The sequence below is a fragment of the Sorghum bicolor genome, chromosome 7, assembly GCF_000003195.3.
Source record: "Sorghum bicolor cultivar BTx623 chromosome 7, Sorghum_bicolor_NCBIv3, whole genome shotgun sequence".
Taxonomy (NCBI): domain Eukaryota; kingdom Viridiplantae; phylum Streptophyta; class Magnoliopsida; order Poales; family Poaceae; genus Sorghum; species Sorghum bicolor.
In genome coordinates, this window is record NC_012876.2 from 59,715,603 (window position 1) to 59,738,568 (window position 22,966).

The window sequence follows — 22,966 nt, forward strand, 5'->3', positions numbered from 1 at the left end:
CTGGGCGCGGCCTCCCTGGGCGCGGGCCCCCTAGGCGCGAGCGCGCCGGCCCTGAGCGCAGCTGCGGGCGCGCCGCCCCTGGGCGCGGGTGCTGCCCTTCCTCCACCACACTCCGCCCTCGCCACTGCCCTCACCGCTGCCCGCGCTGCTGCTGCGGACGGCCATGTGCGCATGCATGTCGGGGTGACCTCCTCCGGCTCCGGGGACGCGGCCGTCGCCGCCATGCCTGCTGCAGTGGCTGCCGGACTGGGCATGCCCTGGGCTGACGCTGCCGGACTGGGCTTGCCGCGTGCTGACGCAGCCGCGGCGGTCACCACCCTCGCCGCTGACCGGGCCGCTGCGGCGGCGGACAGGACCTCGTCTCTTCTTGCTCCTCCTCCCTCCGAGCCAAGCGGGGGTTGGGGGGGCCGTGGCAGCCACCGTCGCCACCGCGGTGGAGGCGGGTGGAGTCTCTCAGCGCCTCTGTGGCCTCCACCTCCGAGTGCCTTGCCAGTGCCTGTCGGATGGGACCCGGCGGCCTGGGCATCTTTCCGCCACCTGTGGTCGATCATGTGGGGCGACGGCAGGTCGGCGCCTCTGTTGTCGGACACAACAGCTCTACGTGCGCGGGCCATGGCCGCTGTGCCTAGAGGAGCTGCGTCTCCTTCCACACCGGCTTCCTCATTCCTCTCCACCGCCAAACCTTCGCCCGCGGCTCCTCCTGCCGCAGGGCTGCGACCAGTCAGTCCTGACTGGATCGCTGACTCGGGCGCCACCTTCCATATCACGCCCGATGCGAGTCTCCTCTCTTCTATCAGTCCTCCCCACCCTTCTTGTCCTTCTTCCATCATGGTCGCTAATGGCACCTGCATTCCTGTCTCCTCCGTAGGCACTGCCAATTCCCATGGCTCTTTTCATATCCCCGATGTTCTTGTGGCTCCCGGTATGGTTCACAACCTCCTCTCTATTCGCCGCTTCACGACTGACAACTCTTGTTCGGTTGAGTTCGACCCCTTTGGCCTCACCGTGCGGGAGTTGGCTTCCCGACGTCCTCTTCTCCGTTGTGACAGCACTGGGCCTCTCTACACCCTTCGTTTCCCGGTTTCCGCTGCACCTCCTTTGCCTTCTTATTCACCCCCTTCGGCTTCTGCCTTCACCACCACCTCCACCACTACGTGGCACCATCGCCTTGGCCATCCTGGCAGCACTGCTTTGTCCCAGCTCAGTCGCAGTTCCGCTATGCCTTGCCCCCGCACTCCTGATGAGCATTTGTGTCATGCATGCCAGTTGGGCCGTCATGTTAGACTTCCTTTCCCTACCTCCTCCTCCCATGCGGCTCACATCTTTGATCTTATCCATTGCGACCTGTGGACATCTCCTGTTCTTAGTATGTCTGGCTACAAGTACTACTTGGTGGTGGTTGATGACTTCTCCCATTACTCTTGGACTTTTCCCTTGCGTGCCAAGTCCGATACATTCACCACTCTTCGCCACTTCTTTGCATGGGTGTCCACCCAGTTCGGCCTCACCATCAAGGCCGTGCAGTGTGACAACGGGCGTGAGTTTGATAACACCACCGCTCGCTCCTTCTTCCTCTCCTGTGGTGTCCAGTTGCGCATGTCTTGCCCTTACACCTCCCCTCAGAACGGCAAGGCTGAGCGCATGATTCGCACCACAAACGATGTCATGCGCACCCTTCTGTTACAGGCCTCGCTTCCCGCTCGCTTCTGGGCTGAGAGCCTCCACACCGCCACCTATCTCCTTAACCGCTTGCCCTCCACGGCTTCCCCTGCGCCCACTCCACACCACGCTCTTTTCGGTACCCCTCCCCGCTACGATCACCTTCGTGTGTTTGGGTGCGCTTGCTACCCCAACACAGCTGCCACTTCTCCTCATAAGCTTGCCCCCCTTTCTACTCTCTGTATCTTCCTGGGTTACTCCCCTGAGCATAAGGGGTACCGTTACTTGGACCTCTCTTCTCGCCGTGTCCTCATCTCTCGCCACGTCGTGTTTGACGAGTCGGCATTCCCTTTCTCCACCACCCCCACCTCCACACCTCCTGCTGACCCTGCGGAGGCTTCTTTTTTTTCCCACTGACCCGGTGGTTCCACCACCGTTTCCACTATACCCTGCAGGTCTTGCTCCGGCACGCTCTCCTGGTGGTCCTTCGAGCCAGGACCCTCCTGTACCTGGCACGACAGAGGCAGCCCCAGAGCTTCCTCCCCCGCTACCAGTGGTTGCGCTGCCTCCCGTTGTGCCCGAAGTCGTCGCCCCGATCGCGGGACCGCGCGCCCCGTCCTCACCTCCCCGACGCTTCGGCCTCGTCTACCAGCGGCGGCGAGAGCCGGCTCCGCCTCTGCAGCCGGTGTCGCTGGCTCCGTCGCCGCCCTCGCCGGTACGGGCTCCGCCGTCGACCCCGCCACCTCCGGCGGAGCACCCGTCCATGCCGCCTCCGGCCCCGAGGCGCTCTCGCGCCGAGCCGCCGGTGTACCACCCGCCTCTACTTCACCGGGATCCTCGTCACACTCACCCAATGGTGACGAGGCAGGCATCCCGGCCGCGGGCCCTCACCGCTGCTACCTGCGAGACGGGGATCTCTCCGGTACCCTCTTCCGTCCGCGAGGCCTTGTCAGATCCTCACTGGCGCCGTGCGATGGAAGAGGAGTACGCGGCCCTCCTCGCTAACCAGACGTGGGATCTGGTGCCCCGTCCGTCGGCCTCCAACGTTGTCACCGGCAAGTGGATCTGGACGCACAAGCGGCGTGCTGATGGTTCCTTGGAGCGCTACAAGGCTCGCTGGGTCCTCTGGGGTTTCAGTCAGCGGCCCGGCATTGACTATGATGAGACCTTCAGTCCAGTGGTGAAGCCAGCTACCGTCCGCACCGTACTATCTGTGGCTCTCGAGCGCTCCTGGCCTGTGCATCAGCTGGATGTCAAGAATGCCTTCCTCCATGGCACTCTGACCGAGACAGTCTACTGCAGTCAGCCGGCCGGTTTTGTGGATTCTTCTCGCCCTGACTTGGTCTGCCGGCTCAACAAGTCTCTCTACGGTCTCAAGCAGGCACCTCGGGCGTGGTATTCTCGGTTCTCTACCTTCCTGCAGACTCTTGGGTTCACGGAGGCCAAGTCCGACACCTCACTGTTCATATACCACCATGGGGGTGAGACTGCTTACCTGCTCCTCTATGTGGATGACATTGTTCTCACCGCCTGCAGCGAGTCACTGCTCCAGCGCATCATTACCACTCTCCAGAAGGAATTTGCTATGAAGGATCTTGGTGTGCTCCATCACTTCCTCGGTGTCACTGTTGAGCCCCGACCTTCAGGCTTGTTCCTCCACCAGCGGCAGTTCACTTGTGACATTCTCGAGCGAGCAGGGATGACTGACTGCAAGTCTTGTTCTACTCCGGTCGATACCCAGGGCAAGCTGTCAGAGGCAGAGGGTCCGATGCTTGGGCCAGAGGACTCTACCGCCTACCGGAGTCTTGCTGGCGCGCTCCAGTACCTCACCTTCACACGGCCTGACATCACCTACGCCGTGCAGCAGCTCTGCCTCTACATGCATGCTCCGCGGGAGCCCCACCTTGCTGCTATGAAGCGGCTCCTCCGGTACCTCCGTGGCACTCTAGGCTATGGGCTGCTCCTCAGCCGGTCCTCCTCTGCCGAGCTGGTTGTCTACACCGACGCTGATTGGGCGGGCTGCCCCGACACCCGCAGGTCCACCTCCGGCTACGCTGTCTTCCTGGGCGGCAACCTTGTCTCGTGGTCGTCCAAGCGACAGCCGGTGGTCTCACGCTCCAGTGCCGAGGCGGAGTACCGCGCCGTTGCCAATGGTGTGGCCGAGGCTGCTTGGCTCCGCCAGCTACTGGCTGAGCTTCACCGCCCCCTCGCCAGGAGCTCACTTGTCTACTGCGACAACGTCAGCGCCGTCTATCTCTCCACCAACCCTGTGCAGCACCAGCGGACCAAGCATGTGGAGATCGACCTGCACTTCGTCCGCGACCATGTGGCCATCGGCGACATCCGGGTCCTCCACGTCCCGACCACCTCACAGTTTGCGGACATCTTCACCAAGGGCCTCCCTTCCTCGACTTTCGCCGAGTTTCGCTCCAGCCTCAACGTCACCGGTGGCTAGTTGTGGCTGCGGGGGGGTATTGTGTGTTATGTGTTTTCTTTCTTGTCCAGTCTTGAACTCCGCTGTGCCGGTAGTCCAGACTGCGGGGGGGTGTTGGAGTATAAGGTTTAGGCCCATGAGGCCCATGTATGTGACCATATTGCTACCCTTCTAGGGTGAGCCCAATTAAGAAAATCACAGTTTACAGCAAGTTCCATTTGCTGTTCCCTTGCAATTCTCTGATGCTCTGATATTTAGGTTTCAGACAACCACATCAGCTCAACTTAAATTTAAGAGTTATCTATTGCTCCCCATTCATCTTTTGGTGGGCATATACTCACATACCTTGCATTGAACTGAGATTATTTTCAACCACTATGATATCTGCATCCAATCTACAGTTAATTCGTACTCATGCTGCTTTGATTTTGGTCTGAATATTTTTTACCTTTCCTCATGCACAGGTTATCCTTCAAGGTTTGGTATTTCTCAATTTTTGTTCTGCACTTCCATTATTACCAGCATTTGAGTCTCCACTCCGTGATAGATTTTTTTACATGCATATCCACTGTGCCACCTTGTGCATAATCTAGGCCTTCTCTCATTTCTCTTGATCTTTTCTATTTTTTTATCTCTTTTCTCCCGTTGCATGCTAAATTCGATGTTGTGTAATTTTTAACCTCCCCCCCACAAATACCTTTAAATAATATTATATTTTTTTTCTTTTCCTTCATGATTTTAGGGACCAGGTACATACTGCTACATTCATCCATGCCTTTTGGGACCAGGTACACACTACCACACCCATGTGGTCAACATTTATTTAGTTCATATGCACTCGGCTAATATTACCTCTTTGCTCAGGTTTTTGTTTCTTTCAACAGTCTACGCTGGCCAACATGGTATTCACCTTAACATTTTGCGATATTAGGAGGATGCGTGTTCAAATCTCTAGAATCATCAAGTATGGATGTCAGAAATTACAAGGATAGTTGTCCTCTCTTTTGGCCTATACTATCAGCCCAACACAAAACCCAAACATGGTCTACTATGTTTCATACTTATTCTCCGTGACAATGCTACCACACCATGAACCAAGCTAAGGCCTTGTTTAGTTTCGAATTTTTTTTGGATTTCGCTACTGTAGCATTTTCATTTGTATTTGATAATTATTGTCCAATCATGAACTAACTAGGCTCAAAAGATTCATCTCGCAAATTACAGGCAAATTATACAATTAGTTTTTGTTTTCATCTACATTTAATGTTTCATGTATGGGACTAAAAATTTGATGTGACACGAAATCTTAATTTTTTTGTATTTTAGGGTAAACTAAACAAGACCTAAGTTCTTCTGCCATTGCGCGCGAGGGCGTGTGCCCTCCACTAGTATATTAGCAAACACCAGTCCTGAACAAATCAACTTGTGCATAGTGCACTAGAAGTTTGAGACGATTAAATTTTCTAGGAATCTGGGCGACTCGGGGAGGGAAGGGAGGGCACCGGCTGGAGAGACTGGTGACCAGATGTGGAAGTGAGGAGAAATTTATGGAGCAAAGATGAATTTGCATTGTTGATCTCCAAAATGGACGGTCAAAAAAAAAAATCTGCTAACGTGGCATAGCTAGCTGCTCAGCCCTGTGTTCTCCTTTGTTTAGGTGAATTTCAACTTTCTTGGAAAGACAAAGCATTTTAAGTTTGACCCAATTTATATAATAAAATAATAATTATTATGATACAAAATTAGTATCACTAGATTTTAAATTAATTAAATTTTCTTAATATACCTATTTGATGTCATAAATCTTTGCAATTTTCTCTATAATTTTTATCAAACTTGAGATACTTTAACTCTTCAAAGAAGTTCTATTGCAAAGTTAACTTAAGTATCAACAACCGAGTTATATTCCTACCTAACAAACTAGGCAATATGAGTGTCAGGGGTATCAAGATTTAGCTACTGACCATCGAACCCAATTAAAAGCAACTCTTGCAGCAAATTGTGCTTGACTAGACTTTTAGATGCATGATGAAAAGTTGTAACACCCTAAAATTTGCTCCTTTGAAGTAGATGAAAACTGATTTAAATTTTGTATTTTCGTGCTCATGAAAGTATAGAAAAATAATATTTTTTTATTAAATTAAAATTTATCATAAGATTTAGCAATATTGTTATGCATACATGCTGATGCATATGATTTAATGTGATGATTGCTTGTTGTTTGACTATCCATTGTGAGTGTAAAGTTTTCAAAACACATTAAAAACACGATATTCTTTCCGCGACTTCTTTCTATATTTTTCTAAAATCAAATCCCCTGCTTTCTCGGGCTCAATCCTTTTTGTTTGGAGTTTCTCGGCAATCTCTTTCTTCTGGTCCAAATAATTCATTTGAAATCATCCATCAAAATGTTTCTAATATTTTTTTAGGAAATTTTTCAATTACTGTTGAAACTTTTTCTCATTTATCCAAATAGAATCTAATTTATTAGATGCCACAAAATATCTGTTCTATGAGCCAAATATTTTATTTGGGATCTCAGCAATACTCCCTCCGTCCCTTTTTAATTGTCGCCTTGCGTTTTCCAAAAAATAACTGATGGCAATTATATATTAAAAATTATTATTCATATTTATCATACATAATTAATATCATTAGAAAGATCTTTGAATCTGATTTTTTAACAGATGTAGAATACAAATGTTGCACGTATTTTCTGCAAATCAAGTCAAACATGTGGCACATTTACCAACAACAACAATTGAAAAGGGACATAAGGAGTACACTCGTTGCCTAATTGTGGCTTGGCCTCATCAATCATTGTCTTGAACTCATGTCAAAGTCTCCTTCGGTCCACAGTTAGTTAGACGAAGCATCGCCTCTTTGGTTCTTGTGTGAAACCAAATGGGGCCTTATATCAAGTCGTCGCCTCTTTGTTTCTTCTCTCACGTTGATATCTCATGCCCTATGTCTTATTTAGTTCACTCCAAAAACCAAAAACTTTTTAAGATTTTCCGTCACATCGAATCTTGCGGCACATACATAGAGCATTAAATATAGATAAAAATAAAAAGTAATTACACAGTTTGCCTTTAAATCGCGAGACGAACCTTTTAAGCTTAATTACTCCATAATTAGATAATGTTTGTCAAATAAAAACAAAAGTGTTACAGTGTCGTTTCTCCAAAAAATTTTGGAACTAAACAAGGCCCTAGTAGTCGCCTTTTCGTCATTCGCAGCCTATTGCCTAGCTCGTAATCGATCTGTCACTGCCGTCACGACGTCTTCCTTATCTGCCGTCAAGATTTTTGCAGTTGCTTCGGTAAAGTAGGTGCACAGGCACAGGCGGGTACCAGCTGCCGATCCACGGTCTGAGAAATCCTCATACATGAAGGACCATCTTCTTGTCCAAATCGAGCATGCGTCTGCGATTGTTCTTTGTCGGCTGATGGACTGATACATGTGTAAGTGAACAGCTACACGTGGTTCCCTACTCTTGAAGCTGAAGCCAAATTGGAGTTTATGCAGGAACTTGTTGTCCGTCCGCCGAGCTGTACACTGTTCTCGATCGTCTCAACTTCAACTATGAAAACTCCTTAGGGCTCGTTCGTTTTGGCCCGGAACAGCCTGGATTGTGGCCAAAACCATTCGGATCGAATAGGCCCGGTTCGAAACCAGGCCGGATCAAAAGCTGCCGTTCGGTTAGATACGGTCTGGAATACAAATTGGCCAATCCGGGGCTTTTCCTTGCTCTTTGGCCCGGAATGGAGACGGGCCCTCCTACGTCCGAAACTTATCTCGGCGACGGCGCGACACGCGACTCTCAACTCTCGACGGTGCGACACGAGGCGACGGCGCGGGGCATCACAAGGGGATGCGACGACGCGGCACGAGGTAGCGACGGTAACGCATCGCCTCGTCTTCCTTGCCCCCTTCTCTCCCCGGCGCTAGGGTTCTTGTTTGCCTACACTTGATCCATCGCTCGATCCTTGCTAGATCCGTTGTTTGGTCCAGGCTGGCGACAGTGGCGAAAGTGAAGGGTGTAGCAGCGGTGTTGGGCTCCGGCGAGCATAGTTCAGTAGATTGTGGGAAGAATGGCAACAGAGTTGTGCATTTCGTTCCAGGTTTGCTGCCGCACTCAGCGTGAGCACCAGTAGGTGTAGCCGTGTAGGTCAGTGCATGCACCGCGTGAAGTGGCCTAGGCAACCAATTATGTTTCCCTCTTATCCAAGCATTTCAGCTTCTTAGACAACATTAGGATAATCCTGCATTCCAAAAACTATCCCAAGCATTGAAACACAAAAAGAGAGTCATGAAAAGTTGAAAGAAAAATCATCGATATGCAGTATGCTAGCATCAAGCATCCAAACAAATTCCAATTCCAGTTCAAACAATGACTTTTACAGGAGGAAACAAAAACAAATATCTTTTCAAGGAATCAGGAAAGGATAATAATGAGCATTGTAAATTGGATTTTTGGTTTCTCTTGTATATTTGGAGTTTGAGTTGAAAAGTAGGATGCTACATGATATTACATTCTATACACCAATTGTAACACCCGAAAATTGATTTGGAATAAATAGGATTTAATTGGATTTAATTAAGCCTTTTGTGAGCATTTAACGTAGTAAATAAATAAATTTTGTTGAAGATAAAATTTATCATATGTTTAGGAACATGGCTGTGCTGGAGCATAATAATTTTTGTGCTGATTTTATTTTATTTTGTTTTATTTACTTTATGCTCAAAAGCTCTTTTAGAAAATGCTTTGAAAAGAAATAGAATAAAGAAAAAAAAAGAAACCCCCTGTGCGCAGCGCTCCCTCCCCCTCCTCTCTGCTCGCTGACATCCTGGGGCCGCATGTCAGTGCTTCCATCTCCTTGCTCTATTCGTAACCAAGCCGGACACGGCAGGGAGCCAATCGAACCCGATTGCTCGGGATTACTTGCCAAACGCGTTAGCCGAGCCCCTATATAATCCCTAGCATCGCCCCCGCGCGTGTTTTGCATCTTCACCGCGCGAAATCCGTGCCCTAGCTACAGCAGCCGCCAGACGGGATCTCGCCGCAAGCCGAGCGCCTTGCCGCGTGCCGCGAGCTCCTCCCGTCGTTCTTTGGCCCCAGCAAAGCACCTCCTCGAGTTCGCGGTGAGCTCCTCGTTCCGATGGTGTTTTTCTTTCTTGAAACGGTGCTCGGAAACGAGACGCCCGCGGACGCCGGCGAGCTTCCGGGCGGTGGCCATGGCGCCACCGAACCGGTGCCCAACTCCGGCCGGATGTGCGTGACCAGGAAGGCGCCCAGGCTACCAACCGTTCAACCGAAGATCAACGGCCAGGATTAAAACATACTCTTTCGCTGCGTATTTTCGTTAAGAGTCCCTGGAGATTTCGCTATTCAACCCGCAGTCGTTGGCGCCCGCAAGAAAATACGTTTTCTAATTCGGAAAACGTAAACAGCTTGGCTTAAGTCAGAAATACGCTTTCACTATTTACAGAATTGCCATTGGAACTGTTTTGCTTATAAAATGCTCATTTTAAATTCGATTTGATCCATTCAAATTTCGTTAGATTTATATTTACGAACTCTACATGATAGAACTATTTATTCTCTGTTTTGAAACTTTTTAATTTCCTGGTTCTATTTAATTAATTATTTCTCTATAGGAAATCTTGGAAATTGCATAACTTCTCCGTTTTAATTCCGATTTTCGTGAACTTTACGTTTGTGTGATCGTAGCGCTGCGTAGAATATTTTCATAAACTTTTATCTTTGTTTTCCCACTGTTTGGTGTAATGTTCTAATTATATCTTGTTTGCTTCATGTATGATTGTCTTCATTGGATTGCGTGTTGTTGATTGATGATTGGGATTAGACGGTGAGCCGTACGTTGGTGCTCAAGATCAAGCATTTGAAGACCAGCAGGCTCAGGAGAGCTTTGATCAAGGCAAGTATAACTTGGGATCATCCTTGTTACCTATACACACTTAATACAATATTTATCATAAGCATGCTATCACCTTGATGACCTTAGCAAAATCATAGATGATTGTTATCATAAATTCCTTGTCACCTATTTGGATATGCATTTGGGTAGTTCTTGCTAGTGCTTGATTAATAATCCATGATCTTGTAACATGAATATTTGGATAAACAATAAACAATAAAATAAGCTTTCTAGCAACTTGAATATAAAGGGTGGAAAGAACTCTAGCTTTTGCTAGATTGATCTTGACCCTCCATAAGGACTTATCCCTTGGCAAAAGCTGGGACAACTCGTACAACCATGAGGGCTACATGGCTCTGGTTTTAGCTCAGTATGAGGACCTTTTTCTAGCTTGTTAGCGGTTACCTTAAATGGCGTAAGAATGGCTAGACACGTTGGGTATAGTGTGGCCTCTGTCCATGTGTATAGGCTGCGGGTTATGTGCCATGGAAGGGGGGCTCTATATCTGCCTGCCGAGTGAATCTAATGGCCCTAACTTGTTAGACGAAACCTTTGAAAGGCTTCATAGTGATCCCTGCCGACCTCCCATGGAAGGGGGTTAAGAGACTCATGACCTCGGGCGAAAGGGTAAATCACGACTCATGGGTAAAGATGTACAACCTCTACAGAGTGTTAAATCTGGTATACTAGCCGTGCCCACGGATACGGGCGGCCCGGAAAACTGACGGAATAGATGTACACTGATGAACATGATTAATAATGATAAATGATGGTTTATTATGTTGTTTATATGTGTTATTCTTAATTCTTGTATACATTGATCATGTGGTTATGGGATTTATTATGCTACCTTGACATTTGCTATCCAATGATTAAACATGCTATCAACTATTAAAAGCTAAATGCAGTCAAACCAGTGTCAGCTATTTGAGCCTCATGAACCCCTGGTTATACTTGTTGAGTACGATATGTGCTCACTCTTGCTATTTCCCACCACTTCAGTTTACTAGTAAGAGTTGAGCAGAAGAGCGATGGAATCATGAAGGATGTCCTCAAAATACAAGAAGTGCTAGGCATATGTTACCCCAGTCAACCGTCCCTGTGAAGATTGAGCCTGAAGATTAGTTACCGTTCCGCGATACTCTGATGTAAGTGTTAATTATAAGTATGTTTTCGCTATATAACATTGTTTCTGATACTGTTCCTTTCTGTTGTTGTATGTGTGGACTTCCTGGGCACACATATAGCTAGCCTGGTTTTGTTCCTTAAAACCGGGTGTTACACCAATCTGTTGAGAAATTTTTTATGCCTATTTGCATGGTATTTTTAAGGCTGAGAGGTGAGGGCTGCATATTTTCTTGGGCTTGGGGTAACCTAAACTAGTAAGGTGACCCTCTTAAACTACTGGCAAGCATTGACTCTCTATTTTGCCGTACTCCTGTAACCTCCCATAATCAATTTCAAACCATACCTTAGAAGTGACCATAGCCAGGTTTAGAAACATAGCAACACAGAGAACTTAAGAAGGAATGAGCGAGCAACATTTCCCACCTGATGTTCCTCTTCAAGATTTCTCAACATCCAAACTTGACTGAACTACTGGCTAGCCTATCTGACTTTGCCTAAAATTAGCATAGTTATCTGAACCAAACATCATAATTGCATCCTCAAAAGTTCGCAGATCATCAGTCAACATTAATTCCTTATTGAACCAAACATCATAACTGCATCATAAACATCATAATCTTTGTGACACATCAGTTGCTTCAACTCTGCGTGCTATGCTCTAAAAAATGACAGCTGCCATGGTTGTTGTATCTTTATTCATTTATTTGTTTCTCACAAATTGAAATGCATAAGGAGTGTGCTTCATTGTTTGTGAATAAAACTGAAATAACCTACAACATGAACATATTGGTATCACTTCACTTCTGAATATTCATCTACAGGTCAGTCTACTTTGGTTTGGCTCAAAAATGCGATGGTCTAACTGGTCAGTCTACTTAATTGCTGAAACTTGATGTTTTCCTTCTATTTGACTACAAGAGTCATTTAGTCACTGAAAAACTTTGAGTTCTCTAGGCCTGGTCAGTCACATAACCTTAGATACCTTCATAGGAGCAGTGCTACTGTTGGTTCTTGAACTCATGTACTAGAGATCTCCGTTGGCTGTGTTCTATGTCTTGCAGACTAAATTTCTAGTTTATGTGTTGGTTGCTTTCTTAGTTTCTTATAGACTAAATTGAGCTTCTTCTTTGTTTTAAATGCTCGTGAGTTGTTATTATCCTTTGTTTTAAGGAGAAAGGTAGGACCTCTTTAGTCTTGCAATTCATTCGTTGGGTTCAGTACTCAGTAGGGTCTGCAGCTTGGTCATTTGTTTTTGTACCTTAGTGCTGCCGCTCTAGTTCAAAACATGCTGATAAACAGCTTGGTTCAATATATGACCATACTATTTATATTTACTAAAGTCAAACAACTGTTTGAAGCATATTTGAATACTCAACTCATTGTAAATCCTTGATCACTTTTCAACAAGAACTGTAGTATTTAGAAGAGCACAACTCATCTGTATAGTAGGCAAGGCCTACTTGGCTAATTTTTAGTAGATAGGTGCAATACTGTTCATTTAGTCCCTTGATGAAGTGTAGATTCAAATAAAAGACTCATCTCCACTTGGTTGTGTGCGTGCGCGCGCGCATGTGTGTGATTTTGCGTGGGCCTAGAGGGGTTCTGCATAAATTTGTCTATTTGATAGCTTGGTAGATTGGATACAATGTTGTGATGCAGCTATTGTCTCAATCTGCACATGATAGTCCAACTCGCATATTGTATTCTCAAACTGCACATGATAGCCAGCAACAAATATGCTTTTGTCTTTAATTTTTGGTCTCCTATCTAGGGAAGTTCTTTAGATCAATAGAAATTCAAGAAATGTTCCGTTGATAGTTTGAAAAAATTATTCAGCGCCATATGTGACATAAATAGTTGCACTTTTTCTCTGTGCACATAGAATACCTTCAGTTTTGTTATGTTTGCATTTGAAAAATGAAGAGCCAACACATATAAGTTGGCATTGATAGCTGCATGTCATTCTAATTGCTGTTCCATTTCAGAAATGCATTGTATTTTTTTCATGACCCTATCTAGCACATTTTTCATTAATATGGAGAATTATATGTATTTTTGCCATTTGTAAATATTTCTTATTTTTACCAAACTAATAGTTTGTTTGCACCCCTCTCACCTCTTTCTATTGGTCAGCGATAGCTATATCATAATGTCTAATATTTCTATTTCAGGTATTGGAGAACCTAAGGATACTGAGGTAGTACAAGGTGCCCAGAACGTTTGTGTTTATATCAAGTTGCTGCATAGAACCCTTGCATTTTAAACATTCAAAGATCTAATCTAAGATTTGTGCCAGATGTGATCTTATGGAAATAAGATATTACTACAAGATAGAGCAAGTAGAAGACCCCTTTCAAAGTTTCAATACCTCGATTTTTGATGACATGACGCGGTGTCAACTATAACTGATGCACTTTTGTATCCCTTATCACTCGAATTTACGCTAGTTGCAGACTTGCAGCTACCTCTCATGCACTTTTGTCGGTTAAACATCTGGATATGTATGCGCATCAGATTCTCAGCCCTGGATTTATCCCTGGCTAACCGAACAATCAAATAGGAGCAAGGGGATTGGTTCTGCCAGGGAATTAAACCTGCCCAGGGAATGAGTGATAGCTAGGGGGTCAACTAATTCCAGGCCTGCATTGGATCCCCAGCTGCCGAACAAGGCCTTAGTGAGTTCGCAGTGGCCTTTGTTCCGTCCTTGTGTTTTCCCCACGTCAAATCGTGGCAGCAGGCCAAGTTCCATACTCGTTGGCCAGAAGCTCGCTGCCAACAATGGTTGGCCGTCGTGCGTGCCGAGCGTGTACTCTGCCTTCATGATGTCATGATGACGTCATGATAACGCAGATGAATTTTGTTGCCATTTTTCTTTAGAAAAACAAATCTACAAGTCCAAAGAAAATACACTAGTTTATTTAGGCTATATTTTCTCCGTTTTAACACCGTTTTGATTCATTCAAGTTGTGTTAGATTCATAACAACATAATTCATACATTAAAATTAATGTTTATCATGTCACATGTTTATGATTTTATTAATTAATTTAAATACTAAATGGATTAACTTTTATGCAATTGGATTTATGATAAAAAGTCATATAGGTTTTATATCTCAGTAATTATAAATAAAATATTATTGTGACTAGTTGCATATAAAAATATGTTTCTAAATTATACGTTTGCTCAGTTTTAACATACATATGTGATAAACTCAATTAGTTACTTTCACATATATTTTTTATTTTGCAAAAATAAAGGTTAACTTAATTAAATTATATGACATTGTTTATAAATAAAATATAAGTAGTTTTAGTCTAACTTTTGAATTAAATTATATTTGTGTAATCTGGTCTAAATGACTTTTCATATGATTTTATTTAATTAAAATAAATCAAGCACATATAGGCCTTTTCTTTAATATAATGTACAAGTCTCAATAATCGTTTCTTATTCACAGTAACTCTGATTAGCGTATTTTTTGTATCTTTGTGCTCGTAGTAATGCGTAGATTAGTTTTTTGAACCCTTTTTATTGATTGGTGTATTGTTTTAATTTAGTCAACTTTGTATGTTACGAATGTCTATTAGGATGCTTGTGTGGTGTCTTATGATCGTGTCCAGTCGGCGAGATATGCGTGGTGAATCCAGAAGCAATTCATTGAAGATTTGGACTAGAAGAAGGATATGAGTAAAAGGCAAGTATAGCATTTGGGTTTTCTGTCTGTGACCATGATCTTGTGACTTGATTAATGTTTAAGCAACAAACGATAAAAAATGACTTTCTAGCAACTTGAAGATTTGTCTGTAAGCGGTTACCCACACTACGCTACAAACCCCTGTTTTGCAACGTATCCCTTGGAACGGAAATTAGATACGTTGCCCTCGACCCCGCATGCTCGTGTTTACAATAAGATTAAAAAAATCCCAAGCAATCCCGCACAATACCACTTCGCATAACCGCAAATAGGGTTCGCTCCCTCGCCCAACTTCTCTTCGCCGTGCCGCAGCTACACACTGCACGACTCAAATCCTCATCGGCTTCGACATGCCACAGCAGCGCACTGCGGGAGTCAAATCTTCATCGGTGCTCCCTATGAATTCAGGCTGCAGTTTGTCAACAGTCTCGTTGCAGTTTGGCCTCTCCGTCAAGTCTACACTGCCATCTTCAAACTCATGGGATCTAGGTTTGAACAGATCCCTCCGCTTCCTTCTATCTTCTCGTTCAGATCAAGTAGTGGTGAGGAAAGGGATGGTGGTTACCGGATTTGATGATGGATGTTGCCTTCTCATCTTCCTGCGAATATTCCTCTCCTCTAAACAGTGCCCTAGCTCTCTTGGCATCACGATCCCTACTGAGGTATGATCCCCATCTCTCCTCTCTCTATAGGAATATTAGAATCGATCTATGTATTTTGGTGCACAGCCTTATTTTCCTCCTAGAAGTTAAAACATTTTATTTGTCATTTGAGATCTGGTTAACCCAACGCACTCCTTCCCCCCTTGTTATTCTATATCTATCTAACAATAATTTTGGTACAAGTGATGCAGTTGATTTGTTCCAACCATGTAATTGGACTAGGCAATAGAATGGATCTGCTTAAAAGGGCAAAATTTGACAGTAATGTTTTCACTTTTGTTGCAGTTTCTGTTGTCTAGTTTAATTAAAGTAGAGACCAATAGTTTCTGATTACGATGAAACTGAAAAGTCTTTTTATTGCAGCACCCATTGTTGACAATGTTCTTATATAGGATAACCTGAATTTGACTTACTAGTTTTCTTAGAGACTTATACCATTATAATTTTCTACTGTATTTTCACGGGAACAATTCTGTATTATGTTGTTACTTCTTTTTTTCATGAGCTATATCAGTCATTTACCAGGAGCATTATCCTTTTTATGCAGAAGCACATATGAAGCTTGTTATGCAGTATCAGTTAATTACCTTGAGTAATATCAGTAGATGAAGCTTGTTATGCAGTATCAGTCGTTACTTACCTTGAGCAGTATCCGTAGCTTGTTATGGAGATGGAACAATCAATGACTGGACTAAGGATCAAATTGAGGATTCAACGCTTTTTTTTCACATGAACTTTTTGCTGATGTACAAGAAGGTAAGTTAAATTTTTTTTATCGACAATTTTCTCTGCATTGAAATATTTATTTATTGGGCCTCACTTTCCTTGGCTACAGAGACTGGCTGCAGAGATGTGTATGCTGACTATGAAGATGCAGTATCCCACATGCTTCTACAGAACTGAAATATGATTGTCTTATACAAACATTCTGGCAATAACTGAGTACTTCCAAATGGCTTGCAGATATGTGTTCACCAGTTACCATAATGAATTTTACAGGATGATATCTTTGACCAATACAGATCTCACTTCTAGTTTGCACATCAGGTGCCCATATATCAGCTATCCATTTGTGCACTATCATGCACGTGGTAATTTCCTCAAGGTACTGAAATTTAATTTTCATCTACACAATTAGAAAACTTTCTAGAAACTAGAGTATTCATCTACACAATTAGAAAACTTTCTAGAAACTAGAGTATCGGGTAATGTTAGTTGATTTCTATTTTTTAAATAAATTAAGTGACACAAGATCTTTAATTATGTGTGGATCACAAGTATGTGAGTTTTTTCTTCATTTAAGTATGAGTGTCACATCAGATAATAGTGGTCCCTAGCATTGACATACTTGAAGGCTTGTAACAATAATGTAATGTGTTTTCATGTGGGTCCTCATTTGGATTCTGAAGTCATGCTGCACTGTATTATGGAGAATCATTCAGAGATTTGGGGTGCATTCGTGAACAATTTTTTTTCTGAAGTTTGGATGATGGACAGTGCAGAATGATTCGTAGGAAGACAAATTAGGCATAAATTTTAGATACATATTGTCTGCTATGTTTTGAACATGTAATCCTTGTAATTGAAGTATTGTTTCTATTCTAATATAATACAATATAATGTTGTGTCCTTTTTTTTGGTTGAATTATTTATGTTTAGAGTGTTACATTATACATATTTTTGAAACTCACATGGGACTGCCCAAATTTTTGGGATTGCTAATTGGCATGAAAACAATAAATATCCAAATTTTTGGGGTCGCTAATTGGCCTTCCAACACATATAAGTGTTGCTATGGTTTTCTTATAAGCGTTACAAGCCAGCAACACTTGGTTCAACATGTTACCAACGCTAAAATATATGTTGCAATAGATCCTTGCAACACCACATATACCAACACACATTAATGTGTTGGTAAAGACCCTTGCAACACTTACATGAACTTCTAGGAACACATCTATGTGTTGCTAAAGGGGTGGTCATTTTGTAGTGCCAGGATTGAGAGTGCAACTATGAGGGCTATAATGACTCTGGATTTAGCTCAGTATGAAGATCTTTTCTAGCTTATTAGAGGTTACTTGTAAGGGTGCTAGAGAGGCTTGCCGACATAGGTACAGTGCCGGCTTTGTCTTTATGTGTATAGGTTGCGCGTTATTGTGCTATTTAGAAGAGGAGCTCTACATCTGCTTACTAATTGAAAACCTTGCGGGTCTAACTTATTAGACAAACTTTTGAATGGCTTCATAATGAACCTTGCCGACCTTTCTTGGTAGTGGGTTAAGAGGTCGATGGGCCTCAGGCAAAAGGGTAAATCATGACTCATGAATAAAGATGTATAACTTTTGCAGAGTGTTTTAAACTGGTATACTAGCCGTGCTTATGGACACGAGCGACCTTGGGGACTTTTACATTAAAGATGATGATTCTTGTTATGTTATTATACTCACTGATTATTGTTTTATGCTCTACATTATTTATGTCACATTGATCATGAGTTTGTGGGATCTATTGCCTTGTTGCTATATTTGTGGAGTTCGACATGAACTCACTCTTGCTATTTTCCCCATACTTCAGGAGATATTTTAGGCTTGTGATCAACCAGTCAGTTTGGATCCTATAGAGTGGAGTTAATACCTAAAGTTTAGAGTATCTTCTGTTGTTTACTGCCTAAGGTTATCTCTGATTTATTAAGTATGTTATATAATTTATGCATTGCCTTCTGATATTACCCCTGATTTGTAGCTATATGTGAGATTTGGCTTCTAAGACTCACATTGATGTATATCTCGTTTTATTCTTAAAATCAGGTATTACAAAAGCACTAGTGCTGAAATTATAGTATCTTTTTTCTTTTAAAAAACAGTATCTTTAGTACAAAGATCTTATCAATCTGAAAAGATGCCTATCTAAATGTTTACATATCAATTCTAAATAAATGGTTACATATTATTATTAGACAGATAGAGAAAACTGCTCCAATAAACATTTACTCCATCCATTCTAAATTATAAGATGTTTTGGCTTCTGTTATGCATCTAGATATATTGTATATCTAAGTACATAGAAAAAATTATATATCTAGAAATGCCAAAATATTTTATAATTTAGAATGAGTAGAGTATTAACTAGTACTTGACTATTTGACTCTGATGCAAGTAATCATGAACTAGCCATGTTGTGACCTTGTATGTCACTTTTCACTAGTTCAACTACAAGCAAAAATAGTAGCATGCTAATGTGCATAAAGTAGCTGTTGTATAACACCCATATAATGCTCAAATGGAGAGAACAATTTTGGGTTATGCCACAAACTAGGTTTCACAAGATTTTTTTTATGAAAAGACTGGTTTCACCATATTTTGTATGCATTGAGCATGAATAGAAACCGTTTAAGTTTCCCATTCTTCCACAAATTTACTCCCTCAGCTCTTTTTTACATGTCACGTTAGATTTGTCCTAAGTCAAACATTTCTATCTTTGACCATCTATTTCAAAAAACCTTATAATTCAACAACATATGAATTATATACTATATAGTATTTTTCATAGTGAACCCAAAAACATAAACTTTATGTGATGAAATCCACATTTTTTTGAAACCGATAGTCAAAGGTACAAATATTTGACTTACGACAAACCTAATACGACATGTAAATGAAACATAGAGGGAGTATTACTTTGTCCTTGGCTGCACTCTAATCGACCCCAATCCACATGTATTGGTAGTAGAAAACTAAGTATTTTTCCTTCCCAATCTAACCTAGTATATTTATATTCGGGTGGATTGAAGTGCAACCAAACATGCATTTAGTGGAATTTGAAGAGTTAGGTTGAATTGCATAATGCTAAAATTATATCTGTAGTTCACAGTGAAACAAATAACATACAAGCTACAAAATAGCACATTTATCACCACTCACCTTGGTTACATGCAAGCTTATAATCACCTTGAGCATGAATATCCTTGAACCCTTTCTTGGCCGCATATTTGAGGTCAGGATGAATGCATGAGATTCAACAACGTTGTTAGTTGCAATACCAAGACTCTCACATAGTTGATCAATATTCAATAAATATCATGGCACACTAACCAGCTAGGCATGATAACTTAATATAAATATAAATAGAACACATCATAGCCATGTACTCACCGGATGTGTCCCATGAGCACCAGCCATGTTGCACCGGACACTAGTATATAATTAACGGCTAGTTTAAAAACTAGTTGTTGGAGCTACATGAGATGCGTCTGGTATGAGCACCAAAAGTGCACCAGACATGTTCGAAGTGGAGGGGCAATGGCTAGTTTCTTGCCTTGGGGCTATAAATACCCCCTCATCTCATCCATTTAAGCTCTCTTGCCACTTTCTTCAACTGAAGAAACATATTAGAGAGCAAAAGGCGAGAGTTAGTGCCTAGTGAGGTGATTGAAATTTGATAATCACAAGATTAAGGACCTCGTTAGTGCATAGAGTAGCAGTGTGCATTTACTCTTCTCATTAGGCTTGGTTGGATCAAATGAGAGTCATTTGTGCTTGTTACTCTTTGTGATCGACATGACCTAGATGGCTCAGTGATGTCCGGGAGATTGGTGATTGTTGGTACCTCTAATACGATTACAAATAAGGTAGGTCAAACCTCAGCAAAGGCGTTAGAGACGTACATGACCTCTCTTAGCATTGCTTAAGTCAGGTTTTTATCCCTAACACAACACCAAAAGTTGTGGTTGTACTTATAATAAATGTTATCCGCAAGCGTACAGATAAAATACATCCGTTGTAGTATTTCACCCAGGGAAGTTGTAGGTATCATATTTATAATTTTACCATTGGGAAGGCACTAGGAGATATGAAAGCTATATCTTACACTTGTGATAAGAGTTTTACTAGATCAATACTCAAAACAAGGATCAATCATATCATAAATAAAGGATAATTAATAGAGCCTACTTGGGCATGACTTTAGAAAAAAATAGAAAATAGAGACTAACTCCTAGAATTATTCTAACTATACACTACTACAGAAATCTTTAACCATAGCGGGCAAAACAGGTTAACTGTGGCGGGCAAAGCAACCGCCACGGATCAAAGGCCATGGTTAATAGTTGTATATAGGTCATTGAGCTATATTAATTAGTGCAATTACATCTAGTAATCATGGTCAGAGTTCACTTGTATCCATACACAAGAGATATTGCTAAGGTGGGTCAGGAACATAGCAAGACATCACCCTATAACTTAGCCTTACTAGTCCTACATTTGGGGAGTGGACTACATAGGACTCAATGAAGCTATAATAGTCACCTTCGTGATCTACGACATGGCTCGAAACATAGGGTGCATTCGTAGATAGATGATGTCTAAGCACCACGCTTATACATCATTGTGTTTCTTTCTATCTCTTTACTTTAAGCATTTATATTTGAACAATTATATTCATGTTTTTACATTCCTAGAATTGCTATGCTAGATTAGGATTAGAATCTAGAGTGCAAAACTTTGAGTGGTAGAATAGAAATTCTATTAAGCACAAGGGGTGAAGTGGGCTAAGTGATAGGATTTAATTATTGCAAAAAAAAAGAGAATTAGCCCAATTCACCTGCTCTTGGGCATCTTGATCCTTTCACCTAGGAATTGACTACTAGTGCACCTAGCATGACCACGAGAGCCTCTACCTAGATTACCTCTTGGACTTTATCCTAGGTTGGGCTAATGTGCTTCTTAGTTCTCAAGCCATTTGTTTCGAGGGATACAACGCACAAGCTATAGTGTGCAACCAAGTGCTCAAACTAACATACAAACAACGATCCTCAAGCAAGCCAAGCCAGCCAATACACAAATCCTACTCTCTACTGTCTGGTTGGTGCAACACTACCGCACATTTCATGACACTGCACGACTTAATATTTAGTTGAGAAAAGAGGGGGTATTTATACCTCTTCTCCTTCCTAACGATCATCTCGAGCATAACTCACCACCAACCTTTAGACAAGCAACTCTAACTCTATTGAAGGCCCTAAGCTCTCCCCATTGATTCCCTTGACATTCTTTGAGAGATCAAGTCTTTAAACTCCTTTATAGAGTAACTCTTAGAGCACTTGGTTCACATTCAATCCAGTGAATTATGTTCATTACTCTTGGAGCAAGAGGTGTCAATCGTCAAAGCTCCCAACTCTTGTGGGCGCTCTGGGAAGTTTGTAATCACCCAAACATTTAGTAAGAAGCTCCCCGTCAATAGACTTTGCTCTTGACTTGAGAATAGGATTGAGTTCGTTGAAACCCAAGCCTTGATGACTTCCTCAACAACCCTCAACAATGTGGAGGTAGGCAAGCCTTAGTAGTGAGCTAAAACTATAGGATAAACACCTTGTCTCTTGTGTTCTTACTATTTGTGTTGTGCTCTACTTGTTTGTTGGTGATTTTAGGATTTGCTCCCAATCTACTTGTGCATTAGCTTCCGATCTCATTGAAGTGGTGAAATAGGCCCAACAGTACCCTTTGAGCATTAGTTTTACTCAATCTAAGTTTCATTAGGTAGTTTTTGATTTGTTCTTTCGAGGTGCTCTGATACGTGACACCATTGCATTTTTACCTGACACGTAAAAGTACACCAGTGTGACACTTGTTACTACCATTGCAATCGAGTTTTGTTTTAACATACCTATTCACCCATTCTCGGCATGTCAGATCCTTTTCAATAGTTAGTATAAATATATAAATCTTGTATGAACCTATATATATTTTTTGAGTTGGTGGTCAAAGATACAAATATTTTATTTAGTACGAAACTAACACGATATGTAAAAACAATTAGAGGAAATAGATATATAGATATCGATATTGGTAATGATATAGATATTATAGGGATATAGATATAGACAATTTTTTTAGCAAAGATATAGTAGATATAGTCCCTCGAGTTTTCTAAAGAATATTGTTTTGATGTTTTCTTAAGTTGAACGTTTAAACTTTGACTACAAATAAATTCTTTTGGTTTAAGTTCGAAAATATGTAAGTAGATTTATCCCGAAATGTAGTTTCATAAAGGTATATTTTAACTATATTTTATAGCAAAAAATAATGATCAAATTTGTTTTTTGGAAACCTTGTCCAAAATGCCATTCTTTAATAAACCGAAGCGAGGCCTTGTTTAATTGTTGGGGTGAAATTTTTTTAGGTATTATAACACTTTCGTTTGTATTTAGTAATTATTGTCTAATTATGGACTAACTATACTCAAAATTTTTTATCTATATTTAATATTTTATATGTATGTGCCGCAAGATTTGATGTGATGAAGAATTTTGAAAAGTTTTTATTTTTTTAGGTGAAATTAAACAAGGCCTAGGTATCAAAGCCGATGAAATGGGCCAATATTGGGGCCCATGAGCCGTGACTTGGTCGCTAAAAAAAAATATTATCACCTAGACACGCCCACAGAAGGGA

The 22,966-nt window shown here is 42.2% G+C and overlaps 1 long non-coding RNA gene across 1 annotated transcript; it reads left to right on the top strand.

Moving 5' to 3' along the window:
- On the top strand, nucleotides 15,089–17,151 carry LOC110436816. Its single transcript, XR_002454671.1, has 3 exons — nucleotides 15,089–15,521; nucleotides 16,069–16,277; nucleotides 16,357–17,151. It is a non-coding gene; the product is annotated as an uncharacterized LOC110436816 (long non-coding RNA).